Source organism: Lissotriton vulgaris, chromosome 11, assembly GCF_964263255.1.
Source record: "Lissotriton vulgaris chromosome 11, aLisVul1.2, whole genome shotgun sequence".
NCBI lineage: Eukaryota > Metazoa > Chordata > Amphibia > Caudata > Salamandridae > Lissotriton > Lissotriton vulgaris.
In genome coordinates, this window is record NC_141699.1 from 245,027,824 (window position 1) to 245,042,448 (window position 14,625).

Consider the following 14,625-nt stretch of genomic DNA (forward strand, 5'->3'; position numbering starts at 1 on the left):
TGTGGGGAGTGTGATGAAGAGTGTGTGTAAGGGCCTTGGAATTACACAAAAATTCCACAGTGCCAATCATCCACAGTCAGCGGGTTTGGTTGAGGGGTACAATGGCACTCTAAAACTAAAACTGGCAAAGATTCAGGCTACGACTGGTCTCTCGTGGCCCGACGCTTTGCCTCTGGCTCTTTGGTCCACTAGGGCGACTGTACACTCTCGAGTAGGGCTTAGCCCATATGAGATTGTGTTCAGCCGTCCTGCAAATATTTGGGGGGTTCCTAGACCCAGTGCATTTACAAGTCTTGAATATCCAATGCTAATTGATTACCTTCATGATCTGACTGCTAAACTGAGGTTAATTCATCAATAGGTCTTTGAAGCACTGCCGGCGCAGACGGAGGGTCCAGGCCACCAGCTCCAACCCGGAGACTGGGTGGTTACCAGAAACTTTGGCCGGAAGCGAAACCTCAAGCCAAGGTTTATTGGACCCTTCCAAGTGTTGCTCGCCACGAGAACCGCTGTTCGTTTGGAGGGCCGTAAGCATTGGGTGCACGCCACCCACAGCAAAAAGGTACCAATATCTTTACCAGCGGACTCGTGGGTGAGGACTGGCATCGCTGCAACAGAAACAGAAGCTTTGCCGAACTTTGTGCCGTTCAGTGACGCTCGGCCTGTGGGAGATACTTCAGAGCAGCCAGACAACATTGTTGAACCTTTGCCATTGGAGAATTCAAGATCTGAACTATTGTCTGACCGACAGGACTCTGTTCCACAATCCGATCCATTGTTTGAAGAGCAGACTCGTCCTGGAAGAAGCAGATATTTTCTCTGTTCCAATACTAGAGACTAATAAAAATTATTTTTGCTCTTTCCTCTTGAAATTCACGTTACCCCCATTATCACTCTGAACATTTTTGAACAATTGTGGTATTGTATCAAATTCCTGAGTTCTTTTCCACATATGTGTGTTTTTCCACAGCTCGGAGATTTTGTATATATTGTTTGATTAAAAACCTTACATCCGGGTTGACTGTAGGGTCGTGCGGGTACTTCCTTCTGTTTAGTAGGTCCTGACACTAGGTCGGAGGCCGTTGATTCCTAGGAACTCCTGGGGATTGACCATTGCTATACAGAACGAAGTGCGTCAAGAACGTTACGGACGGTTTTAGGGGATGGCATTCTCTAAGTTGTTGGAAGTGGAGAAGACTCAAGCACAAAGATTCGAACTGCATAGGGTTGTACACACCAAATGTTTTATGTTTCAGGTGTTCCTACTGTTCCTAACTGTTTCCTCGTTACCTGTGGGTGGAGTATACTATGCGATACAATCATTATTGCCTTCGGCTTCACCTACCCCTTCCTCTGAACCCAAACCTACTTCCACTGTTTCTCCTCATTCCTTTCACATCTTACCCCAACACGAGCAGGTTAGACGTGCGGAATTCATGAACAATTCCTTCGTTCAGCTCCTTCATCAACATCAGTTGGTGATGAACACTACCAACTGTTGGGTGTGTGGGTTAATGCCACATACCACGGATAGGGGAATCCCATACTTGGTTCTTCCTTATAGTTCCCAGGGTTCAGCTCGAGCATTTCAAACAATGTTTCGTAGCGCACTAGATTCCTACCCCCATCGAGAGCCACGCACTGCAGATCATGGTCCTGGCCCGTACCATAAGCCTTTGGCAAGAGCGATTGCCGATTTAGATAGGGATATCTTTGACGCATCGCTTATCCCAGAGGAAGAGGTGCGAGCATACAGAGATCTGAGTGAGGCTGAGTATAGCATGTCAGTGGGTGATCGGCGGCTTAAAAGCTCGTCTCCGATCTGGATCGTACCCCATCTCGGTAATTTCTGTTTGAAAGGCCTTGGCCGAAGCCCGCGAGCTCAGCTCGGGAGGAGTGCCTTTACCGAAACGTATGTTTTGCCGACGGCCTCTTCCCCTGTTCTTCTGACTGCCAAGGGTACTTACTTTGTTTGTTACGACCACGCATATACATGGTTGCCTCGTGACTTCTCAGGCACATGTTATATCGCAAATCTGTTGCCGCCGACCTTTACTCTTGGGTCGGATTATCACAAGACCAGAGTTGTGAGAGGCGTGATTAGCGAAGAGGACACTGCCGGTCAAGAAGCAGGAGACTTCTTTAAGGGTTTCTTGCCGTTTTGGGGACCTATGATCAATAGTAGGAACCTGAGCCAGTTGACTCGAGTGGTGGAATCGACCGCTAATATCACTGCGAGCGCCCTTGGTAATATTACAGCAGAGCTTCAGGCTGACAGGCTTATGACGTTACAAAATCGTATGGTTTTAGACGTTGTCCTTGCAGATAGAGGTGGAGTATGTAAGGTGATCCATTCGAGTTGCTGCATTTTCATTCCTGACAACGCTCCAACTGTCTATCAAGCCATCTCGAAGTTGCATAAGATCTCCGAGTCCATACACGTGGACATAGGGGATTGGACGCTACTAGGGTGGTTTTGGGGCCTGATGTCGACGTGGGGTTGGAAAATTCTGATGATCATTGGGGTTGTTGTAGCATTTCTGTTCACGTGTTGTCTTTGTGTGCAGTGTGGTCCTGCCTTATGTGGCCTCTGTTCTACGACGTGTATAAGACGGCCACCTGTTACCAAGGAAGCATTGATGGATAGAATAATGTTGCAGCAACATCTGGATGGTCTGATGAATATCGAGATCGATTCTGATTCCGACTAGTGCTTGCCTACATGAGGGCAAAAGGAGCGTCTGAGGTTCCGTGACAATTGTAAGTGGTGTTTTCGACTTGCTCGAATATGGTCGAGTCTGGTATCTATGAACCGCAAATGACGAGTTTAGTGGGTGTACGCGTTTTCGCTGTGCTAACCTAAACCGTTCGTCTGTTTCGTGGGTTTCTTCATCTGAACCCACGGGTTCCATTTTAGACACGGCATCCATTTTGTTTCTTGCCCTCAAGTAGCCAGCGAACGGACACTGTCCGCTTCGTGACCCTGGGATTCCCAAACTCTTGCGGAAGACACGTGTTCCCTTGAGGGTGTCTTCATGACGAGGGGGATGACACTGCAAGGCAGATGGCCCCGCTCGAGGCTCATCTTGCCGTGCCGGTTTATTGTCTCAGTTGTGCATTCATTAGGCACGTCTCCTTTGATCCCTGCAATCGTGTTTCTGATAACACCCCCTTACACTCTTTTCAATCTGTTGACTGTCCTCGTCTTCCTCTGCACCTGTTTCTGACTCTTCCTTGATTCGTTTACTGCCGGAATGGAATGCACTAATGGTGAGAAGATGTACTTTTACAGTTGGGAACCGGCAATGCTACTGTAATTATGTTCCGGGGCCCTGAATACATGAAAGCGACCCCCTATGAAATTTACTGTGGGAACCGGGTTGTAACCTTTTGTTTGCCATATTGTCGTATGACGAAAAACTGTATAAAAGGAGCGATCCGCAGATACAATTCGAAGCAGTCTCCATGAACCTACATGCTATGTACTTCTTGTGACTTCTGTGTTCCCTGCAGTAAATAAACCTTGAATCTTTGACGCCGAAGGAAGTGTCCCGTGTCTCTGTCATTTGTACGCCGGAACAGGTAACCCACGAAGGTTTCAGGTGTTGCCCCTGGCACCGCTGGGTCTTAGAAAAACCCAGTCCTTCAGTGTGACGGTGCAGATTGCGGACCGGGGTCGGAGCCAGAGGCCGCCAAATCCTGCCAGGGGGCCGCCAGTGCAAGTGATCCTTCCGATCCTGGTCGTGGCGGCCCCTGGGGTTTGGCGGCCCTGTGCAGGTGCACACTTTGCACATGCCTAGGGCCGGCCCTGGTGATGTCAATTACCACGATGCCATCCTGGTTAAGTTCAACACAGCACTCCCTGGGAAGATTTCATTCTAAGGTCATATGATTGTACTTCCTTTGATGTCAGTAAGGTCAAATGGTGTGTGATGTCACTTCTACCCCCCTGGGATTTTGGGAAATCGATGTCCATGCACAATATGTGACATATTTGCGCAAGTTTTCTTTAGCTTTAGCATGTCTGGCTACTTTTGAAGTGCCACCTACCTCACATTTGTAATGGAAAAAGAGTTGGCATGCCAAATTTAGAAAACATGGTGTTAGCAAGATAAAGCATTGCCTACTTGGGGAGCTCGGTCGTGTTTCTTGCCCTGAACTGCACCTTTTTGATGAAGCAGATATTTTTCATTAAGGTTATGGTGAATTGTACATCTGTTGTCATCTACGTCTTCCCTTTGACTACCACGCTATATAAAATGCTGAGTGATTTGGCAAGGGCAAGTCAGTTTTCACAGAATGTCACCATCAGCTACAATCAGTGGTCTATATACTAAGTTCAGTGAACGTCTGTGGCAGTAGCACGAACCACCTGGGGTCTTTCGGCTTATTAGGCTGCCTGTAGGGGGCAACATTACGGTATAGTTTCTAATAGCCGTTTTTCCAACAACCAGTCTGGTGTTTACAGCTCTGGTAACAATTTCGCCACATTAGGAGCCCTTGACTTTGACACAGGCCATACTCCTGGGGTGGGCTATAAACAGCGGTTAACACATTCATCAGAGGGCAGCAAGACGTTATTTACCATGATACAATTAATTTCAGGATCGCAAATCCAAAACACCAAGGGGGAGATTTTAAAAAAAGTTATTCAACGCAGCGCAGCCATCTGTGAGGCTTCACTTCGTTGCGCGACAGGGAGGGAGCAGGAGAGCACCTTGGCCCTTATTTATGAGGCCTTGTGTCAGTTTTGCGCCGCCGGTGCATCACTTTTTGTGACGCACCAGCGGCGTAAAAAATGCGCCTTTTTTGCGCCATATTTAAAAAGTGACGCATCTAGGTAGATGCGTCACTTTTTAAACCCCTGCGCCACATTATACCTGCGTCAGGTATAATGTATGCAGAGGGATAGTTCCCCCGCAAAAAGCCTCGTAATAGTGGCGCAGTGAAATCTATGAGATTTCACTGCATCACTTTTAGGATGCTGTTGCGTCAAAATCTTGCGCCTGCCTCACAGCAGGCGTAAGACTGACGCAAGCCCTTTCACATGGGGCTTTCCCCATGTGAAAGGACGCATTGCTGGAGTTGCGTCACTTTTGTGACACACTCCAGCAATGCTTCACTTTTGCGCTTACAGATACGTCAGAAATACTGATGTATCTGTAAGTCCTCGCGACATGATGCGTCATACATTAAATATGACGCATCATTGGTGTCGCAAGGAGTGCGCACTGAAAAGTGACGACTCGCTGTTATCTCGCAGCGATGCGTCACTTTTCATAAATGAGGCCCCTTATTTTCAAAGCTATCCCTTGTGCCGGTGCTGATTTCAGATGCCGTGCGCCATGCACACACCTTAGCGCCACAGCGCTAAGGTGTGTGCATGAGTGTACCCTTCCTGTACAAAATACTATACTATGCTAGACATGATGCAAAGCTTTTTCCACTTTGCATATGCGCACACTGCAGCACGCATGGAACGTCAGAAAAGCACGGAGAAATTAAAGCTTTTGGAGGAAAACCATGTTTACAAATCTTTGTAAATATGGTTTTCAAAGGCATGGGTGGTTGCCTGGGAACGCCCATGTACCACCCATGTAACACCTCTTGGCGCAAAGTGACGCAAAGCAGTGCTTGCGCTACTTAAAGGGTAAAAACAGCAACAACCAAAATTTGTGCTGGTTAGCGTCACTTTTGTGATGCTAAACCAGTGCAAAGGGTTTGAAAATTTCCCCCCCTCGTGTTTGCAGGGAAAGATAAAGCCCTGGCTGCCAGCGAGTGATACATGCCTGGCACGGATAAGGAAGAAAGATCGTCGCATGAGGTGCCATCTTCGGAAATGACACAGCTTGATTTGATGCAGCACCTCCGTACTTTAGTACTGCACTGCAAACTGTGCGTGATGCCGGCTGGTGCTGGAGGTGTAAGTGTCTATCTGAGACAGGCGTACCGGACAACTGTCACTGCGAAAAGCCGCCTGAGAGATTTGACTGAATTGGCAACTTTTGCATTTGATTGGAAAAAAATACATTGCAAAAGTATCGAGCAGTGTCTGACAGTTCAGAAGCCTCAGTTAATTAATCTAGACATTGGAGAATAAAATGAAAGAAAATATTCTACTTGGAAGCGGTTATTTAAATACAGTCTTCTTGATTGGAACTTGAGTCACTAGAACATCTGGTGCTCCTGCGTACTGGGAGGGTAAATGTATGATAAATAATTTTCAGGCAACTGAACTTTGCAGGACTAAAGTTTTTGGGAGGCAGAGATACTGCGAACGTATGGTTTCCATGGTTCTCTCCTAAATATTATTGGTGATTGCAACATTTCCAGAGACCACAAAAAGCTTACAGCCTTATTTTTGACAGTGACATACTTTAAAATGCAGTACTATGCAAGAAAACCGGTGGAAATCACTTCAAATCCATTTTCTTGCACCCAAAGTGAATACCAGGTGCTGCAAAGTGTGGAAAATCACAAAAGTTATTTTTGTTAAAGAAGCAGCGCCAAACTTGTTGTACAGGTTTGACCTTGTTCCAAAAGAATGTTTATATTATAGCTAGATTACCTCAAATAGCAAAATATACACACTTCCTTTTCGTAACCATTTCTTAAAGCCTCTCCACCTTTGTCTGCATAATTATTTGACTTTGATAACCGGAGGGCATATTTTTCTGCCAGGACTGGCATTTCTAAGTCCTTTTTTGGAGAAATATTTCACCTAAAATAAACAGTTCCTTTCCATAAACTCATACATACTTACATACATACATACATACATACATACATACATACATACATACATACATACATACATACACACATATATATTTTTTCTTTTTCCCATTGAAATATTTAGCATACTCAGAGCTTTCAAGTGTCCCAATTCCATGATCGAGTTGTTTAACCAGTCCAAGTATTTTTCTTCGCATTTAGGATTTGCACTGCTTGTAACCCTATTATAAAATAAGGACTAAAAGTACCAGAATGCAAAGCAAGGGCCTATGCTAGATGAACTACTTATGCATGGACCTGGGAAACCTGAGACCTCGGTATAGAGATAAGATATACAAGCACATTTTCTTATTTCCTTCTTATAACACTTCATATATAAAGACAACAATACTAACACAAAGCAACGTGCCTCACTATATCCTACTTAAGTGACTACCCCACACAGTAATTAACTGAAGACCTTCTGATGGAAAGAGCAGAGACCTGCTAATGTGGTTCCTTCAGACATTGTGTGGCATTCAGAGAAACACGATTGAACGCATCACATTTTAAACAGTTGCTGTTTGTCCTGGCTTGTGGTGCTATTTTAGATTAACACTGAAACTGATACTTTCAAGGAAACGTTCTTCCCTGTCCGGAATGTCCTATAACCTGCTCACCTCTGTACAAAGGGTTGTGAACTCGCTAGCCACACTACATGAACTATAACTCGCAGTTGTATCATGCAGTGTTCTCATAAATAATTTCATTGCAAGTCACGAGTGCTATCATTTAACATGATATGTGTGATGTAATATGAAAGGGTATAAGCAGTACATGGAGGAGGCATGAGTAATAGATAAGAGCAAAACATGATTCCTAACTATAAGTAAGTTTTATCCTTAGGGCTTTTTTTCTTGAGTTTCTATGTTTTTATTTCTAATTTATGTAAAATGTTTTTGTAATATAACACAAAGTAAATCCATAGCTTGTTTTCAGAAAAGGCATATAGATTCATATAGAAAAGTACTTGTTTTATGTGGAAACATATAGGGCCAGATGTAGGTAGCCAAATACCGGTTGGTAACGGCTTTTGAGATGTAGGTGGGTCAGAATTTACAGAATCAGTATATTTACCGATTCGGTAAATTTACCACTTCGGTATTTTACCGAATCAGTAAATATACCGATTCTGTAAAACCATATGTAGGTGACACAGTTTGCAGTGCCACAGGCCCTTAGGATTTCTTATTTTACCACCCAATCCTATTGGGTGGTAAAATACCGAATTCCAGTGTACATGCACATCTGTGCATGTACACCTATGCCATGTGACACACAGACATGCCCTTAGGGCATGTATGTGTGCCACATGGCACACAAGCCTGAATTTGGGGTGCTACAGGGTGTCAAAGTGACACCCCGTTCCCCCTGCCAGGATTCGGTATTTACCGATTCTGTAAATACCGAATCTGTATTTCACATTGATTCCTATGGGCTTCAAGGCCCATAGGAATCAATGGGAAATACAGATTCGGTATTTACAGAATCGGTAAATACCGACTCTTACAGAATCGGTAATTTTTTACATACATCTGCCTCCTTCCAATTTAGCGACTCTTAAATACCGATTCGGTATGAGTCGGTATTTAAGAGTCGGTAAATCGGAATTACCTACATCTGGCCCATATACATCTATCTGATGAGGTATACTATCCAATTTCTCTGTTATGTTTTGGAAGAACTAAACATGTATTCCTTTTCTACCTTCAGCACAATCTCTATAGTTTTTTGCTGGTATTTAGTAGTATTAAGCTCTGTTTATAGCCCACTTGGTAATATGAACCAATAAGATGATGGTTTAATTCCGTTTTTTTGTTGTTGTAGGATACAAACAGCCACCCTATATTATGTGAATGTTCATTTTTGGACAGTAAATATTTTTGTGAGTACAGCTGTATCCCTTGTTAGACATTGGGTCTCTAGTTGACAGAGGTATGCATCCAGTCCAAGTATGGACCAACATCCTAGTCAAGATAAGTCAGATACACAACCTAAATTAACATCTTGCCCACCTTCTGGTAGCCTGGCACTGAGCAGTTTAGCTTAACTTAGGAGCAAATTTGTAAATTATTTGTGCAACATTTAAATTACAGTAACACAGTGAAGCAAACACAAAAAGACTCCACACCAGTTTAGAAAAATAGAGAATATGTATCCGAGTAAAACAAGACCACAATGACAAAAATCCAATAAGTAGAACTTCAGATATGATTTTATAAAGAATAGATTGCAATATAGTGCTTTAAGGTCAATAGTGCTTAGGGGTTTGTCCAAATAGTTTAGGCGTTCGCCGACTATTAAGAGGATTTCTACAAGGCCAGACCCCTGGATGCGTTAGCAGATGTATTGCTGTACCTGGACACCAGTGAAACCCCCATTTTAACTGATGAAGATCAGTTGAGCCTTGAAGAGGAGATGACGATCAAGGAGATCAAGGAGGCCTTAGCTAGACTTCGTCTGGGGAAATCCCCCAGCCCGAACGGATTCCCCGCTGAATTCTTTAAAAAAAAGGCAGATCTACTTAGTAGCCACTTGCTGGCCCTGTTCTCGGGCGTGGTCCAAGAGAGCATGCTGCCACCAGACCTCCGTATGGCCACAATTATACCTATCTATAAACAGGGTAAACCGCCCAAGGAATGTGCGTCATATCGCCCCATTTCTCTCATGAACGTGGAGGTTAAACTCCTGGCGACGATTTTGATGCTTCGGCTGCGACGGTTGATTCCAGGTCGGGTCCACTAGGAACAGACAGGCTTCCTGCCAGACAGGGCAACCAGGTTAAATCTGAGGATAACCCATAATTGGCTGATGGAGGTGTGTGACCGCCAAGATCCCCACATGTTTTTGTCTTTGGACGCGGAAAAAACGTTCGACGCAGTACATTGGCCCTTCCTGGAGGGAGTATTGATCAAGTTCGGTTTTGGTCCCAACATACAGACCCGAGAGCAAGGGTAAAGGTCAATGGGGTGCTATCAGCGGACTAACCCATAAGGAGAGGGATCCGGCAGGGGTGTCCCCTATCTCCGTTACTGTTCATCCTTACTATAGAGATAGTGGCGTGTGAAATAAGACAGGACAGAGGGATAAGAGGATTTAAAATCGAGCAGGCGCATATGTTCGAGGAGAAAATATCGCTCTATGTGGATGACATCCTCCTATATGTTACCCACCCAGCTGTTTCGATCCCACTGCTATTCACCCTGTTGGGCCGCTATGGCTCCCATTCAGGATACATGATAAATTGGCACAAGTCAATTTTGTATAGCCCCAGAAAGGGGGAGGTTTGGCCAACCTTGCCCTGCGCTCTTCGGATCACGGGTGAAGGGTTTACATATCTGGGGATATATGTGACAAGGGATCAATCAATCTCATATCAGAGAAACATTCAGCGAGTGCTCACAAATTTCTTTAATGAAGCAGCTCGATGGAATACGCTCCCCCTCACAGTTTTAGGCCGTGCCGCAATGTTCAAAATGATAACGCTGCCACCGTTTCTGCATGCCTTACAGAATGAATATTTCCCCCTCCCCCGACATGTTTTTAAAGATATAAATGCCGAGCTCCGGTCATTGCTCTGGTTGGGGAAATAATCCAGGATAGCCCTAGAGACATTGCAGAGGAATCAGTATAATGGGGGGATCTCCTTTCCAAGTATTGAAGCGTACTACTGGGCAGAACACTTATCACCGATAAATGATTGGCTCCACGCCCCGGCAGATCACCCCACGTATAAACTAGAGAGAGGGACAATGGCGCAATGCACCTGTTTGCACTATATATATGGAGGTAGAGGGAAGGAGAGACTGCTCTCAGCAACGCATGTAATTGTGGAGGCGTGGGAGAGGGTCGACCAAGATGATTGGCTGGACACACAACCCAACGAAACAGACCCCAATATGGCATTGCGGATGGCTAAAGGAGCTGCATAAGCTGAGGGGATTTAAAAGGTGGGATGACATTGGCATCTCCATACTGGGAGATCTGTTGAAAAGGGGAGATCTGAAGTCCTTTCAGGCGCTGTGGGTGGACCACGAACTGCATCATACTCAGTACTTGAAATACGCGCAATTACGTCATGCATGGAGGGCGGAGAAGGCGCTCACATCTCCCCTGCCAGAGTATGCCCCGCTTGAGGGCCGTCTACTGCAGCAGCACATCCCGAGCAAACTAGTTTCTCTGACCTGTAAAACTTTGATTAATAATATCCCTGACGGATTGGTGAAACTGAGAGAAACATGGGAACTAATCTTGGGGGAGACGGACAGACTCGACTGCGAGACAGCCCTGATGCATCCCAGGGAAGCTGCAATAAAGTCTCATCTTCGGCTCATACAATTTAAAATTCTGCATAGGATCTATTACGATAGACAATGATTGCACCGAATGGGGCGAGCTAGTGATACTAACTGTCTAAGATGTGGGCATGTCAAGGGAGACTTTTATCATACTATCTGGGATTGTCGTGTAATTCAGGAATACTGGGCTAAGATACTAAGAGAATTAAGTGAGATACTGGAGACAGCCATCCCGGTGTAGTCTAAATTTGTTCTATTGGAAATAACAAATGAGGTGGATCTGAATCGCCCAATCCTGATTTTTCTAGCACTAGCTTTAGTGGTGGCTAAGAGGGACGTGGCCCGGGCTTGGGTGCCCCATACCTCCTCAACTAGATGAATGGAGAAGGGGCATGGATATCTACATGGCAGCGGAAAGGGTCACATACAAAGCTAGGGGTTGTCCCAAGAAGTTCACTAGAGTATGGGGAAAATGGAGACAATATCATGGCTTGGACGGGGGGCTGTGAAAGGAGGAGGAAACGCCACTCTGTTATCCCGGTTACATGCGGGGAGAACTTGGACTGATGTGTGCAATATAGAGATAGATGGGACATCATTGTATCAATGTGTAGTGTTACTTGTGGGATTATGGGAATGGCGGGTGGAGGGAGGAGGGTGGAAGGGGGCAGGGTATGGAGGATGGATTCATGTGGCATGCTTGTTATGTTTACGCATTTTAAAAAAGTAAATAAAAATATATATTTTTTAAAAATAGTGCTTAGGGGTTACTTGAGGCCCCGTTTGACTGGGGTAAATCCAAAGTTTCAGGTCAACCACGATGGAGGGCAGGCCAGCTACTAGGCCCTTGCAGGGTTCGCTGAAAAAGTACCTTTGGATGGAACAAGCATTGGCGTCGAAGACTCAATGTGTTGGTTCCAGTTCACGCAGTCGGGTCCTTACATTGAAGTGAAGGCCCAGAGTCAGAATCCTCATCGTCATTGAACCCCTTACGATGCAGGCACTGCATCATAAAGCCTCTCAGCTGGGTTGTTGGATCGGCTCTCCATCATCATCAAGCCTTGCAGTCTGGACCTCATACTGGTGCTGCATCATCTAACCTCACAGTCCGGTCCTGTGTCATTGCAGAGCCGCGCAGGGATGGCGGCAGATCGGTTTTGCGTAGGCGTTGAAGGGCACTGCGTCAGTCCTGATTGGTGCAAAGTCATCACTGCTTCGATGTTTACAGGAAAGAGCGCCAGAAACCTCTTTCAAGGCCCAAGAGTGGATTAGCACCTCTTGGCAGAGCAAGACTCTGAGTTGGCTGAGTCCAGCAGCTGAAGCAGAGTTGAAGGAAGTATTTGGTGGCCCTGAGACTTCAAAGACAGGTGGAAAGCCTGCACGCCCTTGTAGAAATTTGGGTATAAGGATGAAGAGAGCATGTCCAGTCCTTCTCACTTCCAGGCATGAAGTAGCAGGTAGCAAAGTGGCAGTCTCTCCTGCAGCAATCATCAGGCAGCAGGCCAACACAGCAAAGCAGTTAGCAGAGTGGCTGTCCATCCTACTGCACAACAGCTCTTCTTCCCGGCAGAGTGTCCTTGGTTCCAGCAAAGTTCTGATTTGGAGGTGTTCTTCCAGTACATATACCCAGTTGTGACTTTGAAGTGGGGAAGACTTCAAAGAGGTGTTTGAAGATCACAAATTCCTGCCTTTCATGTCCTGGTCCAGACTCACTACAGGGGGGTATGCAGCTCTGTGTGTGGGGACAGGCCCAGCCCTATTCAGCAGGGGTGGGCAGTAAACTCCGCTCCACCGGTGCAGTTTGAAGAGATTTACCAATCTGCGTTATACTTGGAGCGTGTAGTTTGGCAAAAATTCTGCCAACCACCATTTGGCAGAGTTTACCAGCACCCACCCCTAAAACCCAAGCAATCTGAAATGGTGTGTACACTGCAGTGCCAGTGTGTAACCTCACTCTCCAGGAGGCGGCGCTGCTCTCTCGTCTTCTCAGCCCCAGGGTCAGTCTTCCAGGGTTGCTAGGTTACACACGGAGCAGTGGAAGTTTGGTTGCAGCCCCGGCTCTGTTTTCTGGCTTCCTGCTGTGTCATTTTCAAACCAATAGAGTCCTCCACCAAGAAGGAAGGAGCAATGGCCTGCAGTGGTAATGCTTCAGGCCGCGGCACTGAGTTGTTCAGGAGTCATGAGAAGCTGCAGCAGAGATCGAAGCGAGAGCACTCAAGCACAAGAAGCCGCCCGATCCACTGCGCACAGTAAGTAAAAATAGTATGTTACAGGCTGCAGAAAAGAGATACACAAATGAAGAAGCAAGGAAGTGCCACACCTGCACGCACTGCACAATGCACCCAGTAGGGGCAGAGGGCTATAATTAGTGAATGCAGGAAGAGGTTGGCCTGGATGTACTATAATGATCTCTTTGCTCATATGGAGCATGTTTAAATTAAATGGCCTCTCTAGCAGTGTCGCAGCACATGGGTCTGAACCATGCTCTGTTAAGAGGGCTTTGCACACAGATTCAATTTTTTTTAAATTTAATGGAAATGTCAGTGGCATTGTGCAATGATGATATACGTGAAGCATTGATCCCGTCCTTTCATCGTGATGCTCTTCTGGTACTGTCCACACTGAGCCCCTTCCCTCAAGCCAACCACGCTTCACATAGTTGATCCGTGCATGAAACTCATTGCTCGGGAGGGGGAGTGGGCTCCGGTTTGCAAGACTACTTCACCTGCCAATGGCAGACCCGCTGCTCCCAGCAAGCACTCATAATGCAAGCCTTCATGCCATCATGCACTGGGACCTGAAGTCACTACCCTACCACTGAGCACTGGTGGCAGTAGCACAATGTACTGCCGTCAAGTACTGCAGCACACAGTACTACCATCAAGCACTGTGAATGATGGCATACTGCCATAAAGTAATGTGAAAAGCTGGACACTACACCACAGACAAACACTGGGGGTTAGCACATACTCAACTACAATTAGGACTGTCATGTCACAGAACAGGCACATAGTTTTGGAAGCTCTGATGTCACAAAGCAGTGAGCACAGAGGTGTAAGATATGTAGCAGATCTGATATAAGCACCTGCTTATATCAGGTCTGCAGTCTCACAGTGTACAGTATTGTTCCTGGACAACTTGATATTCTGGGCAGTTCCTGGGCTTACACATATGGCCCTGGATGCCTCCTCACATGTGCTGTTTTGTTTCCTATATATATCCCTCTCTACTACACTTTGACACAGTGTATTTTTCTCATGAGTTTGGCCCCCTCCTTCCACGCAGCCTCACAAAGTTACACTCAAGTGTTTCTGTGCAAATGGGGGGTGTGGCCAAGCCACAGACCAAGATGGCCGCGTGGCTTTAAATCTCTGTCAGGCTGTCCCAGCTAACAGCGTCTGTCTCCCATAATAATGATTGCAATGGCACCTTAGGTTACTCCACCGAGCCCTTCTTGAATGCTGTTTTGATTACCCGTAGCTGCAAGCAAACTACAGAAATCGGCTCCGGTGCACTTGGGGGAGGAGCCTGTGCTGTTGTCCCTACGCAGCTC